This window comes from Carassius auratus, chromosome 2 (genome assembly GCF_003368295.1).
Source record: "Carassius auratus strain Wakin chromosome 2, ASM336829v1, whole genome shotgun sequence".
In the NCBI taxonomy this organism is placed as follows: Eukaryota; Metazoa; Chordata; class Actinopteri; order Cypriniformes; family Cyprinidae; genus Carassius; species Carassius auratus.
Window position 1 is genome coordinate 5253938 of NC_039244.1, and position 17823 is coordinate 5271760.

The 17823-nt window shown below is 36.1% G+C and overlaps 2 long non-coding RNA genes across 2 annotated transcripts; both read left to right on the forward strand.

The window, feature by feature from the left end:
- The first annotated feature begins 983 nt into the window (after positions 1–983).
- LOC113110485 (uncharacterized) lies at positions 984–2567 on the forward strand. The gene is made up of 2 exons (XR_003293158.1): positions 984–1069; positions 2020–2567. It is a non-coding gene; the product is annotated as an uncharacterized LOC113110485 (long non-coding RNA).
- Positions 2568–5206: 2639 nt separating this feature from the next.
- LOC113110493 (uncharacterized) lies at positions 5207–13398 on the forward strand. Its single transcript, XR_003293162.1, has 3 exons — positions 5207–5321; positions 12210–12215; positions 13251–13398. It is a non-coding gene; the product is annotated as an uncharacterized LOC113110493 (long non-coding RNA).
- Positions 13399–17823: the final 4425 nt, after the last annotated feature.

Consider the following 17823-nt stretch of genomic DNA (forward strand, 5'->3'; position numbering starts at 1 on the left):
TAGTTACTGTAGTAAAATATATGTACTTGAAATAAAATTAAAACAGAAAAAAATATATATAATTCTAAATATTAACTAAAACTATTAGTATATCAACTACACTTTTGGTGTTACTGTTGATTAATATTTTTTTATCATTCGTTTATCTATCAGACGGAGAATGTTTCATAACTTTTACATTTATGGAGGTCTTGTGTTTGGGCATCTTTTTTTTATACATTTATGGATGACTTGCATGTATTTCGTATTGTTAAACTCAATGGATTTTTCAAAGGACTTTTTAAGTCGCTTAAGGGAACTGGCGCCCTCTAGTGGGTCATTTTTTTCAACACTTCAAAATATGCAACACTATGGCGCTCTAGCGGTTAATAAACAGAACTCCATGCATCCCGTGGAAGAACATTCTAGCCGGAGCTACTTCTCCAAGTTTACTTATCCTGCAACCCGGAGACTTAAAGTAGGTGGAGCTTATGCCACTGGGAGGTGAAGAAATTCAAGTTAGTATAAAAAAATAAAAATAAAATAAAAACCTGTATAATGATCATGGGACCCTTCTACACTTTTATCTCCTGAAAAAAACTATTCCCTTTGTTGTGTTCCCTCAATGCATTTTCTCTAAAAAAGGATTACACTTTATTATAGAGTCTCTGTAACAACAACATAGTGCTTAACACTTCCATTTAAGTATATATATATATATATATATATATATATATATATATATATATATATATATATATATATATATATATATATATATATATATATATATCTATATTACATATTTTAGCAAATACAAAAATTAGAAGTTAAAACACCTAAAATAAAGAATACAATATTGATCTGAAAGTGAATGTAACCAACCTCTCACTCCTCCTCCACAACACTGTGATCTTATTGGCCGATCAGTGACAGATGTGTCAAATCACAGCCTTGCCTGACCTCAGCACTGTATAAAAGTGCCTTGGTCTGGAAGATTATAGACTCACACACACACTCACACACCAGCTGTATCTGAGATTTGGATGAGCCGAGACACGAAACCTACTGAAGTATCAAGAATAAACCGGTATGTTTTTTCTTTTTTTTTTTACTTTTAGAAATGAGTTTCTGATGACTGTTTGAACCGTACTGCTAGATCCACAGATCACATTTTTGACAACTGTAATAATGATATTATAATAAGTAATAAGAATTAAGCATGGCTGCTTCTACTTTTAGAACAAAACACCTGTATAGATGTTTAGCATATAACCAATTTTTCATAACACAAGCTTCAACAACTCCTTTAAGATATGGAAAGCAGAAGCAAAACCTGAAGAAAGAAACATTCATAATAAAATAGTAAACTTATATTGCCTACCTTATGATAAATACTTACTATACATTAGTATTAAGTGGTTGGATTATTGTATGATAACAGATTTAAGTGAACAAATCTTTTAAACATCTCTTACTGTAAAAAGTAGTCCAACGAGCTATTGATTTTCTATACCCTGAGGAGAAGAAAAAAATAACATTCAAATTACGATTGTGAAAATGCTGGAATGAATCAATCTGATAATGGAAATTCGTGCATTTATGATAAATAATAATTATAATATATTCATATTCAAAATACTGCAGAGGCAATCTCAGATTACACGCTCACTTTTATGACAGATGTAGAACAGTAAAACATGCACTTTTAAAAGACCTCAGAAATAAATGCCTTATATGGCACAGTTTTCTTTCTTCAGAACAGTTATATTAGAATTAAAAAATAATTTAAATGAAAACAGTATTTCTACTAAAAACAAAACAGTCATTTTAATTTCATGGGGATTTTAAAGTAAGAAATTCACAGAGGGCTTCCATGAACAATGCAAATCTTGGCCAAATTCGAGATATGTCGTCGGAGTACATATCTACATTCCTTATTTAACAGTATGTGTGTGTTTTTATCAATATGTTTGAATGTACTTTGTGGATTTCTAATACTTTATTGAACAAATGTTTCTCTCTCTCCCGGCATAACAGCTTTCCATCTTCAAAACACATAAAATGGGAAATGATTACTCTGGTGAAGATAGAGAACGTAAAAGGGCTGAAGGTGCCGAGGATGGAAAAAGGAGAATGGAGGGACAATTTCAAAGATTACAACTAGAAACAGAATTACAGAGAGCGAGACAGGAGCAAAGAGCAGCGGAGGAACGATGCAGTATCCAAGCCGAAAAACAAGCACTCCAGGAACAATACAATAAAGCTCAAAATGAAATAAATGTTCAGAGATTGAGGGAAGAAGAGAAGAAGAAAATCAACAGCGAGAACAGATTTAAAGAGGAAGAAGAAAGGAAAAGAATTAACATGGAGAAGCAAAATGCACAAAAAGAAAACACTATCACAGTTAGTTAAATCATCTCTGTGGTTTATTAGGAGGATACATTTTTAATTTCCATTCATCATACAGAAAGATAGATGCACATCACCTAAAACATTGTGAAGATTTTATTTTTCTTCTTCCATATGTCTACTGTAAAGAACTTTGTAAACTTTTTGTTAAAAAAATGTTATCAAAATAAAAAGAACCAAAGAAGAGTATGAATGTTTTTTTTTTTTTACTTTTTTTTACAGGCATGAGAAATTATCAACAGATTTGTTTTGGCATTGACCTAGGAATTGATCCTGAAATACACTTCAAAATCATAAAAGACAGTTATGTTTTATTATTTGGGAAATTTACTTGCTTCTGATCAATAGCCAAATGACAATACAATCCATTTCAGTTTTTCTTTTGCACAACATTATTATACTGAAAAGCTCTGGAAGCAGAGTATCTACTGCTAAGCACTTGGTAGAAATAGTATGTAGCATGTAGTGTGAAAATGATTACGGTTTGTGAAGTACAAAATATATATCCAATAACAAGAAGAAAAGAAAAAAGACAGAGTCAATGCATAAGAAACTTTTATTTAACAAATTCAACATGTTTTTAATCTCTTTTATATGTCTCTCCTTTACTGAAGCCAAAACAATATAAAATATCTATCTAAAATTTGGTCCACTTGCACGGAGCAAGAGCATCTGAATCAGGGGCATTGCTAGACCCTTTTGACTGGGGTACGAGCCCCAGTGACATACTGCTGTGAAAGAAGAATAAAAAGTCAAAGAAATACAAATAAAAGAACAGCATTTATTCCAAATAGAAATCACCACTTTTACCATAACATATCTTTACTGATGCTGAAAATTCACAGGAATAAATTACACTTAAACATATACAATATATATATAGTGGGTACGGAAAGTATTCAGACCCATTTTTCACTCTGTTATATTGCAGCCATTTGCTTAAATCATTTAGGTTATTTTTTTTTTTCCTCATTAATGTACACAAAGAACCGCATATTGACAGAGAAACACAGATTTGTTGACATTTTTGCAAATGTATTAAAAAAAAATAAAAACTGAAATAATCACATGGTCCTAAGTATTCAGACCCTTTGCTCAAAATTTGAAGCATCCTTTTGATCGAATATAGCCAGGAGTCTTTTTGGGCAAGATGCAACAAGTTTTTCACACCTGGATTTGGCAATCTTCCTCATATTCCTCCTTGCAGATCCTCTCCAGTTCTGTCAGGTTGGATGGTAAACGTTGGTGGACAGCCATTTTCAGGTCTCTCCAGAGATGCTCAATTGGGTTTAAGTCAGGGCCCTAGTTGGGCCATTCAAGAACAGTCATGGAGTTGTGAAGCCACTCCTTCGTTATTTTAGCTGTGTGCTTCGGGTCATTGTCTTGTTGGAAGGTGAACCTTCGGCCCGGTCTGATGTCCTGAGCACTCTGGAGAAGGTTTTCGTCCAGGATATCCCTATACTTGGCCGCATTCATCTTTCCCTTGATTGCAACCAGTCGTCCTGTTCCTGCAGCAGTCGTCCTTAACGCCTTCCATTTAAGGATTATGGAGGCCACTGTGCTCTTAGGAACCTTAAGTGCAGCAGATTATTTTTGTAACCTTGGCCAGATCTGTGTCTTGCCACAATTCTCTCTCTCTGAGCTCTTCAGGCAGTTCCTTTGACTTCATGATTCTCATTTGCTCTGATATGCACTGTGAGCTGTAAGGTCTTATATAGACAGCTGTGTGGCTTTCCTAATAAAGTCCAATCAGTATAATCAAACACAGCTGGACTCAAATGAAGGTGCAGAGTGATGATCAGAAGAAAAGGAGAGCACCTGAGTTAAACCTGAGCACCTGAGTTGTCACAGTAAAGGGTCTGAATTAGGGCTGTCACAATATTAGATTTTTCATATCACGGTTATTGTGGCCATAAGAATTCACGATGTCGATATATCGTGATATCTATAGAAACCTTGGGGTGGGGAAGATATCAGTCAAATAATTTTTTACTTTGTTTATTGAGTTTTTCTTTTTCACCCAACGAGCATAATATTGATACTGATAAACGCAGGGCACAAGACTCTGGCTTTCTCCGTCTTCTTTGAAGCTCTTATGAAATAACAAGAGAGAAAATACTGTCAAGTTCAACAGTACGATGAATAAATATTAATGGTAACACTTTACAATAAGATGCCATTTGTTAACATTAATGTATTAACGAACATGAATGATCAATGAACAATACATTTATTACACAATTTATTAATCTTTGTTAATGTTAATAAAAACCGAGTTATTCAATGTTCATGTTCATAGTACATTAATGTTTACAAACACAACTTGTGATTTTAACAATCCATTAGTAAATGCTGAAATTAACATGAATTAAGATTAATAAATGCTGTGGAAATATTGTTCATTATTATTTATGTTATTTATATATGTTAACTAATGTAATTAACTAATGTTAACTAATGAACCTTATTGAAGAATGACCACAGATGAGGCATTATTAAGTGCATGGCACTGTGACCAACTTAACATTTTACAGAGTTTAATGTAGCAATGTGGTCGCTCAGTTTTTCAAGATCCGTTTTAATCGTGTAACGGTTCATAGATTTGAACAAAGAAAGAAATGAAGTGTTACTACTCACAGGCCGTATTTATTGCAAATACAAAAATAAGACGAGTAAAGAAAACGCGGTACTTATTAAAATAATCATCCTTTATTTAAGTATATGAACACAGAAAACCGCTGTTAATAGGTTATATAATATTTCCCAGTCTATGACTAGTAAAATAATAACAGCTTACTCTGATGAACACAGCTCTCCTCAGAGTAGCTGCGAGTGCTGCGTCTTCTTCTTGTGTGACAGGTGTCAGAGTTAAGTCACGATACTGCCACCTGGGCACTCAACCAGGTACTGTTACCAAGTATTTACATGTGGTGTCATCAGTGACTACGTTTACAAGCTGTTAAAATTCGGGTTATGGTCGGGTTAAGGTCACTATTCGGGTTTCTGAAACATTCGGGATAACCCGTTTACATGCGTGAGAAGAGAGAGTTACTCGTGTATACATGGAATGTGTAATCAGTCGCCAATATCCCGATGTAAACGGCGACGCACGGTTAGCGTCTGGACGTAAGATGCAATATGCGTCATTTCCGATTCTTCTTCCTGTATCCAAAGACTCAAAAGACCAAGATTCCTTGCAAATAGAACATGCGCAGAACAAACATTTTGATGGGGATATGCCGAAACGCGTTTACAAGACCAAATATTCGGGTTAGAAAAGGGGTACCCCAGGTATAATATCCCGGTTTTTAAAAAACCATATCTGGGTTTTTGCTGGTGTTTACATGGCCGTGCGCGACCGGGTTCAATCAATCACCTTTATTTATATAGTGCTTTAAACAAAATACATTGCGCCAAAGCACTGAACAACATTCATTTGGAAAACAGTGTCTCAATAATGCAAAATGATAGTTAAAGGCAGTTCATCATTGAATTCATTGATGTCATCTCTGTTCAGTTGAAATAGTGTCTGTTTTAATTTGCAATCAAGTCAACGATATCGCTGTAGATGAAGTGACCCCAACTAAGCAAGCCAGAGGCGACAGCGGCAAGGAACCGAAACTCCATCGGTGACAGAATGGAGAAAAAAACCTTGGGAGAAACCAGGCTCAGTTGGGGGGCCAGTTCTCCTCTGACCAGACGAAACCAGTAGTTCAATTCCAGGCTGCAGCAAAGTCAGATTGTGCAGAAGAATCATCTGTTTCCTGTGGTCTTGTCCTGGTGTTCTTCTGAGACAAGGTCTTTACAGGGGATCTGTATCTGGGGCTCTAGTTGTCCTGGTCTCCGCTGTCTTTCAGGTCAGTAGAGGTCCTTTCTAGGTGCTGATCCACCATCTGGTCTGGATACGTACTGGATCCGGGTGACTGCAGTGACCCTCTGATCTGGACACAGACTGGATCTGGTGGCCACGGTGACCTCGGAACAAGAGAGAAACAGACAAATATTAGCGTAGATGCCATTCTTCTAATGATGTAGAAAGTACGGTGTTATGTGAAGTGTTCCGGTTCCAGTTTACCTAATTAATGCAGCCTAAAAATCCTTTAACGGATTTGGATATTAAAAGCATATTAGTATGTTATGTGTATGCCAGGTTAAAGAGATGGGTCTTTAATCTAGATTTAAACTGCAAGAGTGTGTCTGCCTCCCGAACAATGTTAGGTAGGTTATTCCAGAGTTTAGGCGCCAAATAGGAAAAGGATCTGCCGCCCGCAGTTGATTTTGATATTCTAGGTATTATCAAATTGCCTGAGTTTTGAGAACGTAGCGGACGAAGAGGAGTATAATGTAAAAGGAGCTCACTCAAATACTGAGGTGCTAAACCATTCAGGGCTTTATAAGTAATAAGCAATATTTTAAAATCTATACGATGTTTGATAGGGAGCCAGTGCAGTGTGGACAGGACCGGGCTAATATGGTCATACTTCCTGGTTCTAGTAAGAACTCTTGCTGCTGCATTTTGGACTAGCTGTAGTTTGTTTACCAAGCGTGCAGAACAACCACCCAATAAAGCATTACAGTAGTCTAACCTTGAAGTCATAAATGCATGGATTAACATTTCTGCATTTGACATTGAGAGCATAGGCCGTAATTTAGATATATTTTTGAGATGGAAAAATGCAGTTTTACAAATGCTAGAAACGTGGCTTTCTAAGGAAAGATTGCGATCAAGTAGCACACCTAGGTTCCTAACTGATGACGAAGAATTGACAGAGCAACCATCAAGTCTTAGACAGTGTTCTAGGTTATTACAAGTAGAGTTTTTAGGCCCTATGATTAACACCTCTGTTTTTTCTGAATTAAGCAGTAAGAAATTACTCGTCATCCAATTTTTTATATCGACTATGCATTCCATTAGTTTTTCAAATTGGTGTGTTTCACCGGGCTGCGAGGAAATATAGAGCTGCGTATCATCAGCATAACAGTGAAAGCTAACACCATGTTTCCTGATGATATCTCCCAAGGGTAACATATAAAGCGTGAAGAGTAGCGGCCCTAGAACTGAGCCTTGAGGTACTCCATACTGCACTTGTGATCGATATGATACATCTTCATTCACTGCTACGAACTGATGGCGGTCATATAAGTACGATTTAAACCATGCTAATGCACTTCCACTGATGCCAACAAAGTGTTCAAGTCTATGCAAAAGAATGTTGTGGTCAATTGTGTCAAACGCAGCACTAAGATCCAATAAAACTAATAGAGAGATACACCCACGATCAGATGATAAGAGCAGATCATTTGTAACTCTAAGGAGAGCAGTTTCAGTACTATGATACGGTCTAAATCCTGACTGGAAATCCTCACATAAACCATTTTTCTCTAAGAAGGAATATAATTGTGAGGATACCACCTTTTCTAGTATCTTGGACAGAAAAGGGAGATTCGAGATTGGTCTATAATTAACTAGTTCTCTGGGGTCAAGTTGTGGCTTTTTTATGAGAGGCTTAATAACAGCCAGTTTGAAGGTTTTGGGGACATATCCTAATGACAATGAGGAATTAATAATAGTCAGAAGAGGACCTATGACTTCTGGAAGCACCTCTTTTAAGAGCTTAGATGGTATAGGGTCTAACATACATGTTGTAAGTTTAGATGATTTAACAAGTTTATACAATTCTTCCTCTCCTATAGTAGAGAATGAGTGGAACTGTTCCTCAGGGGGTCTATAGTGCACTGTCTGATGTGAAACTGTAGCTGACGGCTGAATGGTTGCAATTTTATCTCTAATAGTATCGATTTTAGAAGTAAAGTAGTTCATAAAGTCATTACTGCTGTGGTGTTGGGAAATGTCAACACTTGTTGAGGCTTTATTTTTCGTTAATTTAGCCACTGTATTGAATAAATACCTGGGGTTATGTTTGTTTTCTTCTAAAAGAGAAGAAAAGTAATCAGATCTAGCAGTTTTTAATGCTTTTCGGTAGGATATGCTACTTTCCCGCCAAGCAATACGAAATACCTCTAGTTTTGTTTTCCTCCAGCTGCGCTCCATTTTTCGGGCTGCTCTCTTTAGGGTGCGAGTATGCTCATTATACCATGGTGTCAAACTGTTTTCCTTAACCTTTCTTAAGCGTAAAGGAGCAACTGTATTTAAAGTGCTAGAAAAGAGAGAGTCCATAGTTTCTGTTACATCATCAAGTTGTTCTGAGGTTTTGGATATGCTAAGGAATTCGGATACATCAGGAAGATAACTTAAAAAGCTGTCTTTTGTGGTAGAAGTGATGGTTCTTCGATACTTGTAACAAGAAGTAGAATTTACAATTTTGGCTATATGAAGTTTACACAGAACTAAATAATGATCTGAGATATCATCACTTGGCTGAATAATTTCAACACTATCAACATCAATTCCATGTGACAGTATTAAATCTAGAGTATGATTTCGACAATGAGTAGGTCCTGAAACGTGTTGTCTAACACCAATAGAGTTCAGAATGTCTATAAATGCTGATCCCAATACATCTTTTTCATTATCGACATGGATATTAAAATCACCAACTATTAATTCAATTCAATTCAATTCAAGTTTATTTGTATAGCGCTTTTTACAAAACAAATCGTTACAAAGCAACTTTACAGAAAATTATGTTTCTACAATATTTAGTAGTAGCTAGTAGTTTGTGCACATTTGACAGGATTTTAGAAAAACTAAAAATTATAATAATACAAGACGTAGTCAGCTAGACGATGAACTATCAATATTATTAAGTTATTATATGATTAAGTCACACAATTAGGAATAATTGTTAGTTCTGTTTGTTCATTCAGGGTTAGCATCATCTGGGGTCCTCTGAGGGTCAGCATCATCTCTTCTCAGGTGTTCTGGATCCAGACTGGAGCTTGTGTAAATCCTAGTTACCACGGGATGTGAATCCCGTGGCAAAACATAGAAACAAAATACAGACATCATTAGCATAGCTGCTGATCCAACAAAGTAAAATTAGTTTAACCCAAGGTAATGAATAAAAATGCACCTTTGATCAGATGCAACTACACTCACAATTAAAAAGATACATTATTCGAATGCTTGGCGAAAGAGATGTGTTTTTAATCTAGATTTAAACAAAGAGAGTGTGTCTGAACCCCGAACATTATCAGGAAGGCTATTCCAGAGTTTGGGAGCCAAATGTGAGAAGGCTCTACCTCCTTTAGTGGACTTTGCTATCCTAGGAACTACCAAAAGTCCAGCGTTTTGTGACCTTAGGGTGCGTGATGGGTTGTAACGTGGTAGAAGGCTAGTTAGGTACGCTGGAGCTAAACCATTTAGGGCCTTATAGGTAAGTAATGATAATTTGTAACTGATGCGGAACTTAATAGGTAGCCAGTGCAGAGACTGTAAAATTGGGGTAATATGATCATATTTTCTTGACCTCGTAAGGACTCTAGCTGCTGCATTTTGGACGACCTGTAGCTTGTTTATTGAAGAAGCAGGACAACCACCTAGGAGTGCATTACAATAGTCCAGTCTAGAGGTCATGAATGCATGAACTAGCTTTTCTGCATCAGAAACAGATAACATGTTTCGTAGCTTGGCAATGTTTCTAAGATGGAAGAATGCAATTTTTGTAACATTGGAAATATGATTTTCAAAAGACAAATTGCTGTCTAATATAACACCCAGATTTCTGACTGTAGAGGAAGTAACAGTACATCCGTCTAGTTGCAGATTGTAATCTACAAGATTCTGTGTAGTGTTTTTTGGTCCAATAATTAATATCTCCGTCTTATCCGAATTTAATTGGAGAAAATTCTTTGTCATCCAATCTTTTACATTTTTAACACACTCTGTTAGCTTAGATAATTGGGAAGTTTCATCTGGTCTCGTTGATATATATAGCTGAGTATCATCAGCATAACAGTGGAAGCTAATTCCGTATTTTCTAATAATATTACCAAGGGGCAACATGTATATTGAAAATAGAAGGGGACCTAGGACGGATCCTTGTGGCACTCCATATTTTACTGATGATAAATGAGATGACTCCCCATTTAAGTAAACAAAATGGTAGCGATCGGACAGGTAGGATCTAAACCATCTTAGAGCCTGCCCTTGAATACCTGTATAGTTTTGTAATCGATCTATGAGTATGTCATGATCTATGGTGTCGAACGCAGCACTAAGATCAAGTAAGACTAGAAATGAGATGCAGCCTTGGTCTGACGCAAGGAGCAGGTCATTTGTAATTTTAACAAGTGCAGTTTCTGTGCTATGGTGGGGCCTAAAACCTGACTGAAATTCTTCATACAGATCATTTTTATGCAGGAAGGTGCTCAATTGAGCAGACACAACTTTTTCTAAAATTTTAGACATAAATGGAAGATTTGAAATAGGCCTATAATTTGCCAGTACACTAGGATCTAGTTTTGGTTTCTTAATAAGAGGCTTGATAACCGCCAGCTTGAATGGTTTTGGGACGTGTCCTAAAGATAACGACGAGTTAATGATATTGAGAAGCGGTTCTTCGGCTACAGGTAACAGCTCTTTCAGTAATTTAGTGGGTACAGGATCTAATAAACATGTTGTTGGTTTAGATACAGTGATAAGTTTATTTAGCTCCTCCTGTCCTATGGTTGTAAAGCACTGCAGTTTATGTTTGGGTGCGATGGATGAAACTGAAGTGTTAGATGCTGTAGAATCTACATTCGCTATTGTATTTCTAATGTTATCTATTTTATCAGTGAAGAAATTCATAAAGTCATTACTATTTAACGTTGGTGGAATATTTGAATCAGGTGGCGTCTGGTAATTTGTTAACTTAGCCACTGTGCTAAATAAAAACCTTGGATTGTTTTGGTTATTTTCAATGAGTTTGTGTATATGCTCTGCCCTAGCAGTTTTTAGAGCCTGTCTATAGCTGGACATACTGTTTTTCCATGCAATTCTAAAAACTTCTAAGTTAGTTTTTCTCCATTTGCGTTCAAGACTACGAGTTAATTTCTTGAGAGAGTGAGTATTACTGTTATACCATGGTACAGTACGTTTTTCTCTAACTTTTTTCAATTTGATTGGGGCAACAGCTTCTAATGTATTAGAGAAAATAGTGCCCATGTTGTCAGTAATTTTGTCTAATTCATGTGTATTTTTGGGTACAAATAGCAGTTGAGATAGATCAGGCAGGTTATTTGCGAATCTGTCTTTGGTGGCTGGAACAATAGTTCTGCCCAGACGGTATCGCTGCGACATATAGTTAATATCAGTTATACGCAGCATGCACGATACGAGGAAATGGTCTGTAATATCATCACTTTGAGGTACAATATCTATAGCAGTAAGATCGATGCCATGCGATATAATTAAATCTAGTGTATGATTAAAACGATGAGTGGGCCCGGTGACATTTTGCTTGACTCCAAAGGAGTTTATTAGGTCAGTAAACGCAAGTCCTAATGTATCATTTGTATTATCAACGTGAATATTAAAATCTCCCATGATTAGCGCCTTATCAACTGTAACTAGAAGGTCTGAGAGGAAATCTGCAAATTCTTTTAGGAATTCTGTATACGGCCCTGGTGGTCTATACACAGTAGCCAGAGCAAGAGATACATTAGATTTCTTTTGCATGTCTGACAGAGTAACATTTAGCATTAGTATTTCAAAAGAGTTAAACCTGTATCCTGTTTTCTGGGTAACATTGAGAATATCACTATATATTGTTGCAACACCCCCACCACGACCAGTCTGACGTGGCTCATGCTTATAACAGTAGTTTGGTGGAGTAGACTCATTTAGACCAAAATAATCATTTGGTTTTAGCCAGGTTTCAGTCAAGCAGAGTAAATCAAAACTATTATCTGTGATCATTTCATTTACAATAACTGCTTTTGGTGTGAGTGATCTAATATTTATGAGCCCAAACTTTAAAAATTGTTTTTGTTCATTTACTTTACATTTTTCTGGTTTAATTACGATAAGATTTTTTCTAGATCCTACATTATATTTATATTTATATTTTGACCTCACTATTCGGGGAACAGACACAGTCTTAATAGGTTTTACAGCACAAGTACTTTTATCATTTAAGCGGGTGGAACAAAACTCATCATAATGGTTATTTGAGAATTGACTTACTAGTCAACTATTAAGACTTTATCTGCAGCCAGAACTAACTCGGATGTAAAATCACCAAACTCTTTAATAAAGTCTGTATGGTGCCCTGGTGGCCTGTATACAGTAGCCAGTACAAACATAACAGGGGATTTATCATTAACATTGGTTTCTCTGGATAATGTTATATGAAGCACCATTACTTCAAACGAGTTATACTTGAAGCCTGCCCTCTGAGAAATCCTGAAAACGTTATTATAAATTGAAGCAACACCTCCCCCTTTGCCTTTTAGACGCGGCTCGTGTTTATAACAATAATCTTGGGGGGTGGACTCATTTAAAATAATGTAATCATCAGGTTTTAGCCAGGTTTCTGTCAAGCAGAGCACATCTATATTATGATCAGTTATCATATTATTTACAAAAAGTGTTTTCGTAGAAATGGATCTGATATTCAATAAGCCAATCTTTATCATTTGTTTATCCATATTGCATTTGTTTTTTATTTGTTGAACCTCAATTAAATTGTTAACCTTAACTTGGTTTGGACGTTTTTTGTATTTTCTAGTTCGTGGAACAGACACAGTCTCTATAGTGTGATATCTAGGTGAAAGAGTCTCTATGTGCTGAGAATTAACTGACCTCTGTGACGGGAGGCAGCTAGCAGACGGTCGGTTTAGCCAGTCTGTCTGCTTCAGTGGGTTATTGCTAATATCCCGGTTTTGAACGGGTTATTGGCTGCATGTAAACGTAGTCACTGTTCATTTTAAATATTGCAGTTATCACTAATACCGGTATATCCTCATACACTAAATTAACACGATATCGATAATTGTTTATTTGAATATCACGGTTATCGTCAATACCGGTATATCGCGACAGCCCTAGTCTAAACTTAGGACCATGTGATATTTCAGTTTTTCTTTTTTAATAAATCTGCAAAAATGTCAACAATTCTGTGTTTTTCTGTCAATACGGGGTGCTGTGTGTACATTAATGAGGAATTGTTTTTACTTAAATGATTTTAGCAAATGGCTGCATTATAACAAAGACTGAAAAATTTAAGGGGATCTGAATACTTTCTGTACCCACTGTATATATATATATATATATATATATATATATATATATATTAAAAGTGCCACTCCAAAGAGGCACAAAATCACTTTCACAGACTTTTACATTTATTTATAATGATCTGAAGAAACAAGGAAGCAAAAGTACTCATAGACATAATGCAAGAGGATATAAATACAAAAAAACGCTGACATGACTTTCAGGAAAAAGGAAGCAAAAATTGGATAATGTTACAGGGACACATGGGCTCAAAATGAAACTTTAAAGGGGTGATGAAATTCGTTCTCGAAGGTTCCCTTATAATGTTAGTGTGATTTTACATAAAAAAACATCATAAGAATTAATAGACTATTTTATAACCTGTTTTTGAGCCCTCCTGCAGAAAGGTCTGTTTTTATAAGCAGGGCGCTTTCAAGACTCATCGGCTATCAATTTTGCTCAATAAAATAACAGATGGATGCTGCTGTGATATACAACATGGGTCATTTGGGTTAAGAATGTATAAATACTCAGTATGTATCAAATGGTCTGGAACACACAATGCAATAGTAGTAAGAGAACATTTATTCACACTCATTACTGCTGGATCCACTCTAGTCAGCAATGCATTATATTTCACTTTCAGCCAGCATCATACTGTATCGTTTAAAAATGCATCCGTATTAAATTAAAGCAAGCAAACAAACAATCAGTGTTTCACTAATGTGATCTGGAGCCCTTTCCTAATTTTTACCCCGTTTAAACCAGCCACGAGCGGCGCAAATATTTGCAAATATTGCAAAGTCTAGATGACTAAACTAAACTAAAATTAAAGCAAACGGTGGTTTTACAAAATACTGTCCTATTTCCCACGGAGTGATTTTGTTTTTCTTCTGACATGTTGGTGTTATATCTTTCACTCGGATGTTATAAGTTGCACTGAGTAAATACAGCTGGATAAAACAAAAGCTGTTTCCATCTTCATTTCAGGCTTCAAAACAACACAATGTGATTTATTTAATTTTATTTTCTATAGCCCACTGTTTTTGTTCTAAAACATAATAATATTGGATGATTTTTGGCAATGAAATGCGTATGGCACAAATGGCATTTATAGTCCGTATTTCATATTTCCTTAATGTCTTAAACTTTTGAGGGTGTTAAACATGGTGTCATATGGTTGGGAATATGAATAAAAAATAAATGCAGATGAGGTTATGCATTGTAAAACAAGGCATTGTAAGCTCAGTATATGGTGATTTCAGGAAGGAGACGGGAAAGTATTTATTAGATCCCCTGCTGAATTTGTGCGTTTGTGAACTCTCTTTGAGAGAAGCAGTCAATATAAGCAGATGTTGAAATAGCAGCTTGTTTCACATGCATTTCACTTTTTATGACTGACCTTTACTTAGAACTTTCAGATCCCTATTTTTTATATCATTTTGCCTGTGTCTGCTAATCAACTACTTTCTTCTCCTATAGATCTCTGGAATTGCCAGTCTGCAGTAAACAAAGTAGATTTTAAGTCACTCAAGGGTCAACCTCATTGTCCTGACAGAGACATGTATCACTGCTACTCCTGCAGAATTCTCTTTTCCCCACACCACTCATCTGATTGGAAGAGGTGGAGGTACCAGTCTGCTTATTTTTAATGATTGGAAATAAGTATTTTACCATCCTTGGCTGTCAACTCCGGTGTCATGAGAAATCGAGTACCCCCTCAAAATAGGGTCCACTTAGGACCCTGAGTGATCCCATTGGCTCAACAAACTTTGAATGGATATTATTTTTAGAGCCTGATTATATTTCTGGCAAAATCGCGCTTTGATTTATGTCATTTGAACTTTGTTATAGTGACCATTAATGTATTTTAAATTACATTAGCTAGTATATAACCGAATATATAGGTTGTGAAATCAAACATGTTTTTGTTTTACAGATTACATTTACAAAATTATTTTAGCTTGAAAAAACAATCTACCGCAGCTTCGATTAGCCAAACAAAACAATTACTGTACATAATTTATTCAACGTTTGAATAACAGTTGGAAGGAAATGTTATATAATGATCAATGATTCATAATGATTCAATTGTAACCACATTAAACACTTTAAGTCTCATTAAACATATTTTATTAGCCTACATGACACTCATGTCTGGTTCTTGCCTAAAAAGACATAGTAGTTAATAGATTTGGCTACCCTGGAGTTGGTTCATCCTCCACCTAAGACCTCCTTCTCCACTTTCAAAGGCAGAAGTCTCCAAATTCTTCCTTTCCAATCATCCCATTACTTGTCCTCTTGATCCTATTCCATTTCATCCCCTTAAGCCATTTTTCCTTCAGTTGAATATTAACACATCACTTCACAAGTGCTATCTTTTCTTCAACATTTAAACAGGCTTAGATAATCCCAATATTTAAGAAACCCACTATTATCCCAGCACAAAACTACAGACCGGTATCCCTTCTTCCTTTCTTTGCAAAAACACTTCAACATGTTGAGTTCAACTAAGTCTCTGCCTTTCTCACACAGCACAAACTTCTGGACAGCAACCAGTCTGGCTTCAGAAGTGGACATTCAGCTGAGACTGCCTTGCTCTTGGTTGTTTAAGCCCTAAGACCGGCTTCAAGATCTTCAAAACTTATCTTGATGGATCCGTCTGCTGCTTTTGACATGATTAACCACCTGGTCCCCCTGTCAACCCTCAAGACAAAAGGCATCTCATGAACTGCACTCCAGTGGTTTGAGTCTTCCCTCTCAGATAGGTCCTTCAAGGTATCTTGGAGGGGTGAGGTGTCAGAGTCTCAACATCTTGCTACTGGGGTGCCTCAGGGCTCAGTTCTTGGAGCACTTCTCTTCTCTGTCTACATGGCATCACTGAATCTGTCATTCAGAAACATGGCTTTTCATATTACTACTATGCAGAGGAGACACAGCTTTACCTCTAATTCCATCATTATAATCTGACCATACTGGCATATCAGAATGTCTAACAGACATTTTTCGCTAATAAAACTTTGCCAAGACAGAACAGCCTGTGATTTCAGCCAACCCAACACTTTTCAACCATCCATCCAGCTAGGGGCATCAACCGTAACACTTTCCAGGACAGGTAGGATCCTTGAAGTTGTGACTGATGATCAGCTGATTTGCACAGACAACACTGCTAAAACTGCTGGGTCCTGCAAATGTGCCTTATACGACATTAGGAAGATCAGGCCCCCTCAGAACATGCTACACAACTGCTTAACAGGCTCTTGTTCTGTCCAGGCTTTGCAACTAATCCAGAATGCAGCAGCAACAGTAGTCTTTTTTTATAAGCCAAAAATAATAAATATCACATCTCTGTAATTCAGTTTGTACTGGCTACCAATAGCTGCTTGCTTAAAATTTAATGCATTGATGTTTGCCTACACAAAAACAAAAGCAAAAAATGTGAAAAGAAAATTCACTACACCCCCTCAACTTAATCCACTACTTCATACATATGTGTCCTCCAGAAGCTTGTGTGTGAGAGTGTACAGTATATATGATATGAATGCAGATTGGGAATGTAAAGAATCAGTGGAATGATATTCAAGAAACAAGGAAGCAAAAGTACTCACAGGAACAGAGCAAGATGATCTAAATATATATATAAAATAACTGACATGACTTTCAGGAAAAAGGAAGCAAAACTTGGATATTGTTACAGTGACACATGGGCTCAAAACGAAACTTTAAATCCAACTTCATTAAAGTTTTTTTATAATACAAAAATCCAGAAGTAATGAAACAGGAAACCATACATCAGCAAACATACAGACATTTAAGAAAAATATTTGCACACAAGCTCTTGCTTGGTTGACTTTACCTTGAAGGGCAGTGTGGGAAGGGGATATTGCTCAAAAGCACATTAATATCAGTCCATCACAACATCACAAGTCCTTCAAGACATATATCTGAAAAATATTTTGCATGATCAAGTAGCTGTTGTTTTGACCTACTAAAAAAATGTAATAAGCCAAATCTTGTTTTGTTATGTAAATGCCAAAGGACGAATAACCAGAGTGTACCTTTTGAGTAAAGTAAAAATGGTGGTCTAGACTTACTCATAAAAAAATCAGCTATAGAAATCGTTATAATTTATGGTGGTCTAGACTTACTCATAAACAAAATCAACTATAGAAATCGTTATAATTTCAATGGATGTAACCAAAAATCTTGCAAACAGTTAAATAATTTTTACACTGCAGGTTTTTTAAGGGAAACAAATACAGGCCTAAAAC